This window comes from Pseudopodoces humilis, chromosome 1, assembly GCF_049639895.1.
Source record: "Pseudopodoces humilis isolate 2021_Gansu_Grassland_sample_001 chromosome 1, ASM4963989v1, whole genome shotgun sequence".
NCBI classification, from domain to species: Eukaryota; Metazoa; Chordata; class Aves; order Passeriformes; family Paridae; genus Pseudopodoces; species Pseudopodoces humilis.
In genome coordinates this window covers 122,207,090-122,221,215 of record NC_142200.1, presented here as the reverse complement: position 1 = coordinate 122,221,215, position 14,126 = coordinate 122,207,090, and the positions used below count along the sequence as shown (strand labels likewise).

At 36.4% G+C, this 14,126-nt stretch overlaps 1 protein-coding gene across 2 annotated transcripts in view; it reads left to right on the top strand.

Annotated features, from left to right (window-relative positions):
* Positions 1 to 14,126, top strand: part of HDAC9 (histone deacetylase 9) — a 457,947-nt gene that overhangs the window by 80,367 nt on the left and 363,454 nt on the right. The gene's annotated exons all lie outside the window — the stretch shown is intronic.

Here is a 14,126-nt window from a genome sequence, read left to right as displayed (position 1 = left end):
GTGTTACATGGGAGTGAAAAAGTTCCTGCAAGATCCCAGGTCCACACAGGAACTGCTTTAGGCATGCTGGGAAAGCTCTGAAGGCCAAGCCCAGCCAAGAGTTCATAAAGAGCTATCATGGTAATGAGGCACAGCGTAGTTTTAGGCTTTTGGTTTGTTCTTTTATGGGGCTTTTTTGTTTGTTTGTTTGGTTTTGTTTTGCTTTTTTTTTTTTCTTTTTTATTGGGCAGTATTTTTTATTTCAGAAATAACTTGCAGTTTGGAGAAGCAATAGTCTCAGCTGTTTCATTTCAGTGGAAAGACTGGCAGGTAAAAGACATGGTCTGTTAACTAGGCATGCTAACACAGCATCCATAGGGAACTGAGGCAGCACCACATGGATTATTAAGGTTGTTAGGTTTGAAAGCTGGTGGAGATACTGGCTAGGTGTGGATATTGGCACAGGATAGCATGGTGGTGAAACTGGGAATTTGCAAAAGGCCAGGCTGGGAGAAAAGTGCTCTGCAATGGAAGGTGGTTGCTCCTTTCCATAGTGTAGAGGATTCTCTCATATTGAAGGGATGTTAAAAAAGCGAAATGTGTTTCAAAGTTATTTTTTTTTGACATTTTAGGGAGCTCATTAATGAAGTGAATAATTTTGTTTTCAAGGGAGGATGTAGATAATGTCTGATAAACTGCTTTTGGAACCCTAATCAGTGAATAAGGGGGAACATAGTATAAAAGCTTTTTGTTAAATGAGTAACATTTGTCTCTGCTATAAGGATCCTAAGAAGCATAGAAGCATTTAATTAAAATTTTTGCTATAATCCACACAAGAACAGCAACCACATTAATATGTCAAAGGCAGCCCTAATCCAAAGTTTTGTAATTTCAAAATGCTGAACTCTGTCACCTTAATATTCTTTAAGAGTTTTATGTTTGTAAAATATGTATATCAAAACCTGAAAGTAGATTCATGAAACAGTGTAATTCTGACTTTTCCTTTTTCCTAGTGGAAAGCTGTTGAAAATCTTCATGGGATAAGTGTGTTTATGGTTTTGTTCTCTGGGATTTTTGTTTCTTTTGTTTTGGGTCCTGGGGTTTTCTCTGGTGTGTTGTGAGTGTTTTCTGTTGTTGTTGTCAGGTAGGTTTTCTGTTTGTTTGTTTTGTTTGCATTCTTTTCCTCAGGACATGTAAATGAAGGGAGGAAGTCTGTCTAGATGTATATATAGCTACTATGAAGCACTATAGTAATTTTCATTATTGAAGTTCTATATGGCAAACTGGCTTTAGGTGCAAAATGGGAACTCAGTTTTAACTGTCTATACATTTTGCTACTTGCATTAGTCTTTTGCTTAAACACTTTTATCATGAATACAGCTAAATCCTTCAAAATCTTCTGAAAATATTTTGTCCCCGACAGCATATTCTAAGGAACTCAGGGAGTTGGGTTTGGTTTTAAGATCATTTTTTCAATTAAATATTTTGACAAATTACTACCAGCTTTATTCTGCTGGCAGTATTTTGACAGATGGGAGAAAATGTTTCAATTTTAGAAAAGTATTTTAAGGTAGTAAAAGAATTGGAAAGACTTAGAGGTACCATCTTTGAAAACACTACGTTCAGACTTCCCTAATACTGGAATGAACTGGAGCTAAGACTCAATATGCTCATTGTATTGTAGACATATATCATTTACTCAGAATTATTTAAAAAGACAGAATGAAAGTAATTTTGAAAACTTAGGTCTGTGTGAACAACCTAAAAAACTCTGAAAGGTTGATCTTGGAGATTCCTCTGAATGAAAAAACTTATGATTTTTATTCTTTTTTCTGACTGATACCTAGAAATGTGTACAATATACACAGATATTGCAATGTATATATAATATATATACATTATATAATACAGTACAATATAGCCTCTGTGACAAGTGTAGGGAAAAATGTCCTGTGGGATGCATAAACTTATATTTGCTTTAGCACTGCTTTAAGAAAAGCCCACTGTGTTTGTGGCATTTTGTTAGCAGCTTTGAGCATTAAATATCTCTTCTCAGGTGGTAGTTATATTAAACAATGTAGTGAAAATTAGGTCAAAAGACCTAATGCTATGGCTGACAGAATGGGCTTCCTGCTTGTGAAAGGTAGATGGTATAAGACTCTGCTAAATAAATACCTCTATCCAAAGATCACATTATTGTCTCATTAGTGCTTCAAAGCTTCCTTTGCAAGGCACTAAAATAAGTCTTTTAAAATGGCCAGTTTCACCTGGCAGCTGCTGAAAAGAAAAAAATCTCTTCTAAGCAGTATTGCTACAGAAAGTAATGAAGGGTTTCCTTTTTTTTTTTCCTTTTCCCAAGAATCACTATTTTCTGATTTAATTTTAATTTGCTTCAGAGTCCAAATTGGTGTGTTTCCATATGGTTACTAGGATTACATTTTCACTGTCTAGATGAACAATGCAGTAGATGAAGTATTTTAACCAGCCTTTCATGGGGCATTATTTTTCCTTGGTTTAGGAGTGCAAAGCTAAGTGTGATATTATTGTAAAAGACTTCTGAGACATTCAGATTCCCATCTTACCACTTCCTCAAATATCAACATGCCCAATATTTTTCAGCAATGAAGGTGTCTTTGTAACATGTAGTTTATAAGCTGTATTCTTCTTTCCTGAGCTAGAAATCTGTTTTACACACACCCACACATGCACACACCCTCACACCAAAAAAAAGGCACCATCATTAATCAGATTGCTTTTCTCTTAATACAACAGAAAGACATTTCCCTCATTTCCCACCCTTTTTGATCACTTTCTGTATCTTTAGACAGAATTAGGTATTTTCTTAATTTAACAAGTGGTTGAGACCTGAAGTAAAAGTTGTAAGGAACCAGCCAAGCCTAAAATAGGTCTGCCACCAGCTCCTTAATCTGTAACAGAACTGTTTCCCAGTACTCTACTTTCAATGGTTTTTGGTAGTAGTTTGTTTCGGAGCCATGTGTGGGTGTCTGAAGTGGAGTCATTCAGTACTGCCCTGCTTTAGATGAGAGTATTTAGCTACTTCATAATGGGCAAACTCTAGTTCCTGTAACACTTGGGAAATGAAGACAGCATTTATGCTTTTATAGTGTGGTTTCTTCTGAAGCTGTGCCTTTGCTGAGTGGCTGTTTGCTTCCAGGCAGCTTTCCAGGCACACTTTGGGCTCTCGCTGGTCTGTGAACATGCCATGTAGTAGCATCAACCCATACTTGATGCACAAATGTTCTGTTAAATCCATGGACTGTGTGAAGAAAAGGGTTAGCTATGTCCCAAGAAATTGGGACTGATTGGCAAAGTCCAGAAAAAGAGGAGTTTTTGAAGGGTATATTTGAGAGTTGGGAAGGAGATGGAGCTGGGCCTTGGCATGGCTGAGGGTCAGCCTGTGTGTGCATGGGGGGACCAGGGAGTGAACAACAGCACATAACCTACTGTAACTTACTTTTCTGTATAATCTACAGAATGAGAAAACAAGTCTTTTTCTTTTCCTGATCATTTGGGGTTTGTTTGTCCTGAGTGAGCAGTCCTGCTCTGGTGCCCTCCTTTGACTGCAGCGATGTTGTTGTGTGCTAGGACGTGGTTCAGCCTGACTAAAGGTGTTGGATCCTTGCCTATTCCTCTTGAGTTGCCCTTATTTGATCTGACAGTCATTCTCTTCAGCTGGCTGTCCTTCTGCTCTAACATGTGCTGTCCTGACACCCTTCTTGGGTATGGAGAAGGAGAGTCTCCAGTCATTCAGTGCTGCTGTACATTGAAAGCGCTGGAGTCCTTCCAGCATGCTGCTGTGTGTGGGATCAAGGTGTGCTAACTGGCAAAAAAAAACCCAAACCAAAGCCAGATTTTTTTGTGTTTTATCATTATGGTCATGGACCTGAATGGAGAAGGCAGTGAAAGGAGGAAGTTTATAGCTTTGTAAGTGTTAAGACTTCTTTCTTCCTACTTGAGTTGATTTGCTTGCTACATAAAAAATTGAATGCTGCTAATGAAGTAGCAATGGTGTAGAGTAAATGCCCTTATCTGTGTGTTCTAACTTGGAAATATAAGTCCTGTTTTCTAAAACAAAATTAGGCTGAAAATGGCATTTAGTTGCAGAACATTCTGGACAAATACCAACAATAATAATTGAATTAAGAGAAATTCTGAGGAAACTGGCACAAAAATACTGGCCAATATTGTATGTATGATTGGGGAAGACATGTTTTAAGTGATGAATGAAAGTGTTTTAAGTCTTTTAGATATGCACATTTGTGGAAATTAAATAAGTTTGTTAAACTTTTATTTTTTTAAAATTAAGAACATGAGGAAGTGAATTTGCCTGCAACCCACCCTGACATATGATTAAAAGAAAACCCCAACAACTACCAGAGTTTTTAATTTGGAATTTTGTTAGTACAACAACAAAATGCTGAAAGTATTTTTTTTGAGTTCTGAAGCTCCTTTTATGTAGGTTTTATCAAAAAGTAGGATATATATGTAAACACTTCAATTTCCAAGGGTATTAGCCTAGTTTTCAAAGAGGAATTTAACATTTCCAGCCGGTAAGATTAGTGTGTGTACGTCTTTACACCTTCTCAGAGCCTATGATTTGTCTTCAGGTTTTAGTTTGAAAAGAGCATTTAGCTTCTGACTTCATATAGTGTGTTTACGAAATGCAATGCACCTGCTTGGTTTTAATTACCAAAGTGATCAACTTCCATTAAAAAAAGAGATGCTTTCTTGCCAACAGTAAGATTTAAAAAAAATCCCAAACAAGCTAAAGCATCTGAAGAGCTGGGACAGTAAATAATTCTTCATCCACTATTCTATGTAATTCTAGCCTAGAATGACTAAACAAATGTACAGGTAGTGGTGTTTGTCTGTATTTCAGCTGCACCTAAAGGTTTCAGGATGTTGTGCCTGGTGTTAGGTGAGCATAGAAATTAAGTTTCCAAACAGTGAGCTTTTTAAGCACTTCTGACTGCATAGATTTGTAAGGGCTGGCTGGAACTGCCATGTCATCAATGTCTCTATTTACTAAACTTTGCTTTAGTGTAAAAAAAGGAGTTCTGAAAGTGGTATAAATGTACTACTGCTCTTTAGTAAAAGTATTTGATGTATTTATTGCATTTATATGCCACATAATTTGTTGGTATGCCTACTGCTTTCTGTTTGTGCTAGATATACAATCAAATACTCAAGTGAAATAAATAAACAAACAAACAAATAAATAAATAACTTCTCACTTATGTTGCAAAAAGTATCTGGAAGAAATGAAAGGTTTCTGTTACCACTCCCCACTAGGAATTTTTAGTGTGCAAACTGGAGCTGTGGTAGGCGCAGCGGATCTCAGCAGTGCTGGCAGTTTTCTTCAACAGAGAACATGAGAAGGAAGAGTCCTGTTCTCTTTGTGGTGCTTGCTCTAGACTGCTCCAAGAAATCACAGAACCCAACAGAAATCCCAATGCTTTGTGTCCCCATCTCTTACTACCCTCAAGCTGGGGCAAGGCTGCTGTATTTTTGCTGTGTAATGATACAGTGTGGAAGACTTGAGGCACTCGCTTTTCCTTAGGCCTAGCAATAGTAGTGCAGATGTTTTTGTGTGAGGTACATTAGCCCCCGTGAATATCCTTAAGCAAGTGAATAACTTGGTAGATCTTAATGACATTCAAAGACAAATCTATTCTCTTCTGGTCTTCCATTTGAAATTGGAGTGTCTGGTGATTATGATGGTATAATGAAGGTGTAAAAAACCAGTTTGCACTGGAACTTGCATAGTGAAGTATTTTATTTGGGGTGTCAACAGTGGATGCACTGTGCAATATTCAAATATGTTTAAGTTCAGTGCTACTCAAACCATTTTTTGTAGAAGTATTATGTATGTGCCATAAATCAACCACTTCTAATGAATCTTCCCATATACATACATTTTAATTTTTGTATTAGTTGGTACAGCACTAGCTTGTCAAACGATGAACTACTGTGTTATTACATGAAGAAACTCTTCTGCATATCAGCTTGTAAAATCTTTGGAAGTTATGAGGATGATAGGAGTTTTTACCTTTCCAGCTCCAAGTCTTATATTGGTTGGCTCTGTGTTGCAGAGAGAGAAACAAAGCCGTTTTGAATATTTGGGACTAATGAGTTTTTCTCATTAAAATTTCTCTGACTCTGTTGACTTTTTATGTCAATCCCAAATATTTGCAAAATAATAACAAAGAGGCTACTGTAAAATTTCAGCTTAATTTTATTTTTTTTTCTTTTTTTTGCTGGTCATGTTCTGATTCTGCAAGGACTGTTGGAACAAAAAGATGTCCTTCTCTGAAGAAATTTAGATAGTGGATGTTAGACATGTAATTACAACACTTGCAGTAGCAAGTGGGTGTGGACATGTGTATAGACCAGATACAAAAAATGTCTCCTGGTTTTAACAGAGGTAGCATTATAGAAATTGTATTAGTTTATATTACATGTATTTGGTGCACTGCTTCTATTATCAGAGCCTTTATTTCTATGCAGCACGTGAATTTTAGCAGTAATCTGGAAGCAGTCAGCTTGTGCAACAAAAGACAGATTACTTTGTGGTCTGAAGCATGAGTTTGTCTATGAGTAAGTTCTGTTTGCCCTGGAGGGAGACTTTGCCAGGTTCTAACCCTGAATTCAAGAATTTCAGTGTCACATCTAATAGCTACCGTGTTCTTGAACTTGTTCTGTTTTTTGTTTTGAAATTCATCTACCATGTTAAGTCACAAGATAATAGTTGAAAAATCTGTTTTCTGTGTGATATCTAGCTAGACAGAGTTTTGTCGGCTTTTGCTGAAAATTGTGAAGTGCCTTGAGACTTGTAATGTGACAGACTCCATTTGTGTTGTACTATATTAAAAAACTGTTGTTTTTTTTAAAAAAAAAATCACGTTTTTTGTTTCAGATCTGCTTGAATGCTTTTTTAGCAGAAAGCAGACTAGAATTTTCTTTAACTTATTTTCTGGATTTAGAAGTCATAATTTATAAGCATTCAGTGCTGTCAAAAGATGTGCATGTTCCAGAAAGAATGAGTTCTCCCAAATGTGTCTTTGCCTCTAATGGGTGCCATAGAAATATGCTGTAATCACGTGAGTCTACATGAAAATAGGTGAAAACCAAGTGGATTTTGAATCCTGGGAGGGAGATATGAGGTGATTTTGAGAACTGTTAACCGAGGGGTAGCATATTAGAATAGAAGAACAAACTCAGTGTAGGAAATAAGTCTGGGAAATTATATGGGTCTGCCTTTTTCTATGGTGTTTCTTTTGTTTAATAGGGTATTTAGTTTTGTTTTAGTTTCCTTTCCCTTTTATCTAGGGGTACAATTCAATAGAAATGTGTTTTACCGTGTATGTGTACTTTCCTCTATATGTATGTGTATTTCACTTTGCATGATGAAGCTACATCAGGTTTCTGTATTAATTTCTGCATTATGCAGAAACAATTTTTCATAGCTTAAATATCATTCACTAACCTCAGAAAACTGAAAAAAAACCCCAACCCAAAACCCCAAACCAGACTGACAGCTGTCAACTTTTACTTTCAACTTTCTTAGAGATTATTCAATTTTTTTTCCTGAAAACCCGGTCTTTAACTGCTGTAACTTTCATTCAGTTCAAAATAACTTGTCAAAATTACTCATCTTCAGACTGTTGGAACTTTAGACTAGAAACCCATACAACATTTTTGTATTATCATTCTGTCAAACCTTGTAGGACAAGGATTCTGTACACTCACATGAAATCCAAACCAAAAAGACAGTTTCTGTAATTTGCTAATTTCTTAATAATAGGATTCTTTTACTTAACTTGAATGATTTTAAATTCTTTTTGAAATGAGGGTTAAGGACTAGGCAGAAAAAAAAATTGGACATTATATAAATAATATAATGTTTCATTGGGATCACTAAAAAAATAATTCTGGCAAGTTTTATAATACAGAAAAAAGCAAATTCATTAGTAAAATTAAACATTTGTATTTAAAGATAATTTTGAAAGGAAGAATATAGAAAAAAGTGAATGTCATATTCTAAATATTTGAAATAATGAGAGAAAAGTAAACTATAACATTATATTATATCATACTAACAACAATTGGATAATATACTTTGTCTTCATGTATTTTAAAATTAGACTAAGAGCATACCAGATTTCTTCCAAATTATGGAAGAAACCCAGAATTAAGACTTTCTTACTGAGGCCATAGGGAAGCATGAACTAAATATTAATGTAGCCTCAGCATCGAACTAATTTCTTATGCTTGCTTGGGCCCTTGCTTTTAATATCAAATTCTAATACTCTACATAAAAGTGAACAACGGAATGTTGCAATTGCTTGATTTTGTAATTTTATCTGGCTGGTGGGCCAGATCTATCAAGCCAATTGAAAATAACTGGGTTTTGTGCAGCTGCCTTAAGCTTTGGCTGTTGAGAATGGCAAAACTGTTTTCCAGTCACTGAGAACCAGTGTCATAGGAGGAGGAGTAGAAGCAGTTCCTCAGTACAAGATCATATATTTGTGGATTAAAATTGTGCTGTGATGTACTGCTATACGTAATGAAGGTTATGCCTTGCTTGAATTTCAGTTTTTAGCTTTAAATGGTTCTCAGATCAGTTGCTGAAACTTCAATTGAGTTCATCTTTCAAAGCAGTCTGTATCACACCTCTTGGAAATATGTTTTACTATCCAAACCTTTCAATTTCATCAGTTTAAGTCTGTTTTCAGGAATTTGTTTTATACATGCAATTTTTACATGAGTAGAGAAAGGTATTAATATATCTGTGAAAACACATCAGTACTGCACAATACTGTTTTTTTAAAACACTCAGGAGAACTTTTCTGTCCTGATTATTGCAATGCTAGTGGCTAAGGAAATTCAGAAAACTTTAAATCTTCAGTCCAGTTCACTCCGTTTTGGTGTGAGCTAAACTAACTAGAAACTGCTGTTTGTGGCATTAAATACTTGAAAATTTTCCCCTGGGTATTTGACTTTAATCTTTCTGGCCTGAGGCTTTCCTATGTTCTCTTAGCTTTACAGAAAATACATGACTGAAATCAATATGAGCTTTTCACTTGCCTTCTTGGCTTAAGCACAAATACCAGTAGGTAAGTAGGTGGGTTGGCATGTAAACATTTATTTTGAGGATGCTTTGCAGTCCATGTGACCGAGGGATATTTTGCACTTGAATGCTTGCTTGTTTTTTTTGGGTGGTTTATTTTTTAAATTTTTTATTTTTTTTGGTAATCTCATGGCTTCATTTGGGAGTTTAAATAAAGTGTGTGTGAGAAAGTGATCACACAAAGTTTAGTATGAATATCTCTGGTTAGGTTAAGTGAAAAGACATGGCTGTTTTGTATGAACCTACTACATGGTCTTGTTCTTATTGCACAGAGAAAGATCTCTTGAGAGCCAGGCAAGTGTTATTCAATATTGATTCCTTTGGGGTTTTTCAGTTTGTTTCCAGCAAAGGTAGTGTTTTGTGGTGTGAAGAATCAAAAATCCCTGCTGTCCTACAGGCCTTAAAACAGAGAATCTCTATCAATATGGAAATCCTACCAAGAGTTTCCCTTGTACAAAGAAAAGGAAAAGTAAATCCTTTGTGAGAAAAAAATTGTTAACAAAAATGGAATGCCCCAAAGCTTGGAACAAACGCTACAAAACTATATGTGCACACCAGGAATTACAAAGATAAATAGTTGTACAATAATAATTTATAAGTTTGGTTTCAGCCATGAAGAAAATCTATTTTGAAGCTTTTGAGAGTTTCTTCTTAATATATTATGCTGCCAAAATGCATAAAGTATCACATATATTCCATTAACTTGGATGCAGTGGTGGTGAGTCTCATTCTTTATAGCACTTCCTTAGTTATGTTTGCTCTGTTACTGCCAATAGCTTTGTACTATATTTTTCATGTCCTCAAGTACAGGGTACATTTAAAACATTTTTGCACAGGTGTTGCTGGTGAGAAGGCTATTGGCAAAGGATGTGAGAATTGTATGTAAAATATCAGAGTTGACAAAACTACTTGCCAAATGTAAAGTATTAGACTGTCTTGAAGCTGACTCAACTCAGCCTTGACATCACACTGGCATAGTTTAGAAGCAGGACAAGAAGGAGGCTTTCCTGTATTATGCCATGTGAATGTAGCCTGAGATTGTAATGGAAACAGTTGTATCTTTGTAAAATTTTAATTATGCATTCTAAATGTGCAGTTGCAATCACATCTGAATTGTTTACCTTTCTTTCACTTTCCCCACTTTCCCCCCTATATGTGCAACAAAACAAGTAATTAAAATACTCACTAAATACTCATTTTAATACTCATTAAAATTTCCACTGCTTTTAGGTACAGAGCTAGATCGAGGCCTATGAAAACCGTAAGCAAAATTTAACTTTGCACCCCCAAGGCTTATGGAGAGTAAGCATTTTTTTGTCTTTCTCAGTGACAGAAAATGACAGGACCCTTGAGCTCGTTGCCCTGTGCTAGGATCTATCTGCCTGAGTTCTGTGCCAGTTTTGACAATGCAGTTAACTAGTTTTGGGAAGTGGTAGTGAATCTGGAAGCCTTGCTTTGATGTGGGAGGAAAACGAGGTAGGTTGGATGGTTGGTTGGGTGGTTGGATGGTTGGGTGGTTTTTCAAGGAGTCTTTAGGGCATCAATCCTCTTCATTGATACCCATTTCTTTCAGCGGCTGCACTGGCCTGGCATCAGTGTGCACCAGCTTCTCAGAGTGCAGAGTGCCTTTTTGGAATTTTAATCAGTGGAAGTTAGTGTCCCTGTATATTGAGTCTTGGCTTTCCTGGGACTGAAGAATCTTAAAGACTGTGAGGCATGAAGGTAATTCAGAAAGGGGTAGCATATAATAACAGATGAAAAGTCTGTAGGTCCTTCCCCAGGAATGCTGGATGCTGGAATTGGATGAGTATTCTAATGACACTGATAAAGTTTTAAATTTTATAATGTCACTAGTGTGTGATCACTGGCCAGGAGTCCTGAAATTAGCAATTTTTTTTGAATGGACAAATTCCAATAAAATAGCTCAAATGCTTAAAAAAAAAAAAAATCCTGATGATATTTTTTCCAGTATATTCAATCACAGAAAACCAACCTTTCTAAACAAAATTAATTGTCAATGTCACTTTTTAGTTCTTAAGCATCCCAAACCCAAGGGCAGAATTCTACATGCATTATTTCCCTAAAAATAAACAGAACAACCAACAGATTCTTAAGCTCTCAGAAATGCTCTAAAAATGTCTATCTTCTATTTGTGTTTTGCATTCCTATAGATTAATATAGCCAAACTGATTTTCCTCCTGATGTTCTGTTAACTGAATTTCCTCTAAGGCACTGTGTTTTGGTATATGCTATATTTTATCTCTGAGTAGGTTTTTATATGCAAACTATAACTTTCAGAAGCACACTCCATTGACACCACTTTAAGTACAGTTTCACTGGCAGTAATATATCTGCATGGGAAGAATTCACTAAACAATAAAATTATGTAAATCAGACTATACGAGGATTATTCATAAGCAAATGCCTAGATATAAGCTTAGCATCTCCTCTGTGGTTCATGGATTTTGTTAAAGTATGACAAACAATCCTGGCAGAAAGCACAAGAGAAATTAAGATCAAAGCCCAAATATAAACTACAAGAAATGAAGTATTTTCCGCTGATCAATTAACAATGTGCTTTGCTGCCAGCCTGCAGTCATAAACCAAAGGGGAAATCACATTAGGCTGCTTTTATAATCAGGAATAGAAATGGCACTTATGGATAAAAAGAGAAAAACTCATTACGTTTATCTCTGTATTGTTTTTTAATTGTTTTTTTCCCCCCATCATTGTTATTTCTCATCATTCATATTCAGATTAGATACCTAATTTTAGATGAGTGAAGTGTGTAATAAATGCATGAATTCCATTTGGTTTAAATATCCCCATCTAATTACCCTGTGCTTTTGTTATCAATCTTAGATGTTAACAGTCTAATGGCAAAAGGGTTTTTTAGTAATTAAATTGTTAGTAGAATTATTGTAGAGCACGTTGACATACCAAACACACTGAATCATAACTAAATATAGTCTGTAAAGGCTCTCAGTGGGAGCGAGATTAAAAAGCAAAAGAATAGCAATCTAATATTATATTTTGTGTCCTATCCCTGTATTTGAAACTGCCTTATTCTTGTCTCCAGCATTGTTTACCATTTTATGGGGTATTGAGCTTTTCCTATTTGGAATTTCTTTAGCATCTCTTCGATGCCAAAGTATAGGAAGTTCCTGCTGGAAATTGCACAGTAGAGCACAGAAGGCACTTTTCCATTTGCTCCTGTAAACCAACCCTGCAATAGTGGTAAATGCAAGTATTAAGTGACAGTTGCTTTCTCAATATTGCTTTTTTCCTCTCTCAGAAGATATTTCATTGAAAGAAAGATGTGGGAAGCTCTGCTGTTGGAAGGACAGCCATGGTGTCCTTTCATGTAGGACAGTAATGTCAGTATGTGTTTTTGAATGAGATGTGTGGAGTTACACCCAGTTATAAACTGTTGTATTGATTTCCATAGCAGCAGGGGACAAGTATGTTCCTTCTCATCTTGAGAATGAATATAGTGAGTTGAGTTGTGTCTTAGTTTTTCAAGTAGGAGGTGTAAAGAAGAAAAAAATAAATGTCTTCAGGCCAATGTAATTAGGAAGGTGTTTTTTTTTTTCCCCTCTGCTAGGCTGCAGGCAGCTCTTCTGCCTTCCCTGCAGTTAAAAACAGAGAAGAAAAAGAGAGACAAAGGATAAACTTTAGTGCTCATGGTTCAAAGAGTGATATAAAGTCACTTCCCCATCTGCATCCAGTCCTTTACTGTGTATAGGTTCTGTAGGTGAAGCTGGATGTCTTCATGAAGTGCAGTCTTGCTGCTGGCATTTCAGTCTCCGTGCCTTCCCCATCCTGGCTCTGCCTCTCCCTGTGCCTCTTTGCACACCTTTTTCTCCCAGGGCTATTTCATTGTCACATCCCTTGCCCTGAGCTTGGTCAGTGCACTGTCAGTGGCACTGCAGGGTAGCCCCAGTCAGAAAGCTCAGCACAGCTGCAGGTCTGCTTAGGAGAGGTTAACGCCAGGGCTGGGATTTGCTGCAGGAGAAGTGATGGTGTAAATCTGTGAGGGAATATGGTGGTGGTTGAGTGAAACAGATAAGCTCAGGGACTATGCCAAAAGTGGGGAGGGGAGGAAAGGCCAGGATCTGAAGATACTTGGCTGAATGGCAAGTCACGATAGACTAATGGTTTGGTTTTTGGGATAGGAAGGAATTTTCCTCTGAGTCATGTTGGCAGAAATGAATGCAGTTCTTTTTCCTTCCTTTACAGCATAGAGTCTTGTTCATTTGCAAGGGTCACCAGGTTTGTTTTACCTAATTAAATTTCTTCAAGGCTGCAACTCCCTTTTTTTTTTTTTTTTTCTCCTTCCCACTCAGTTTCTTGCCCTCCATCACTTTCTTCCACTAGTTTCTTTTCAGTGTACTGCTGCTTTTGAGGCTCATAGGTCTATCCTGTGAAAGCTCTGGCATTTGTTCTAAATATTTTGAAGATAATTCTGGAAAAAAAAATTAATCAGGTTTTCTTTTTGCTTTTTGGAGTGCTGAGGGGCTGGCATTAGTTCGGGTGTGCACCTACCTGGAAATAAACTTCTGTTAAATCAATCTATTTAGTTGTAAGGAACTGAATCAATCACCCAGGTGTCTATCTTGGATTCCTGTTAGCTACTTTTAAGCTGTTTCTCATTCACTGCACTAGTTTTGTGGTCTGTCCTCTAAGGTGGCTAATTTTTCCATTGTGTGGAATGCTCTGTAGTGGGAGAAGAGTGACTTAACACTGTATTTTGCATTTGAGCCTGTTTGCTACACAAAATGTAGGTGTTACAAAATTATTATTTTTAATTTAGTCATTGAATTTACTTGTGTTTTCTTAAGTGTATGTGTAAAGAGAAATCAGAGAGAGGATGCTACAATACACATGGGATATCAAAGGCTTTTGATTTTGAAAACTATTTCAAAAAGGAATGCAAGGGTTACAGTTTTGTCCCCTTTTTTATTCAATTAAAATAAATCTGGTTGATATGGTTGGA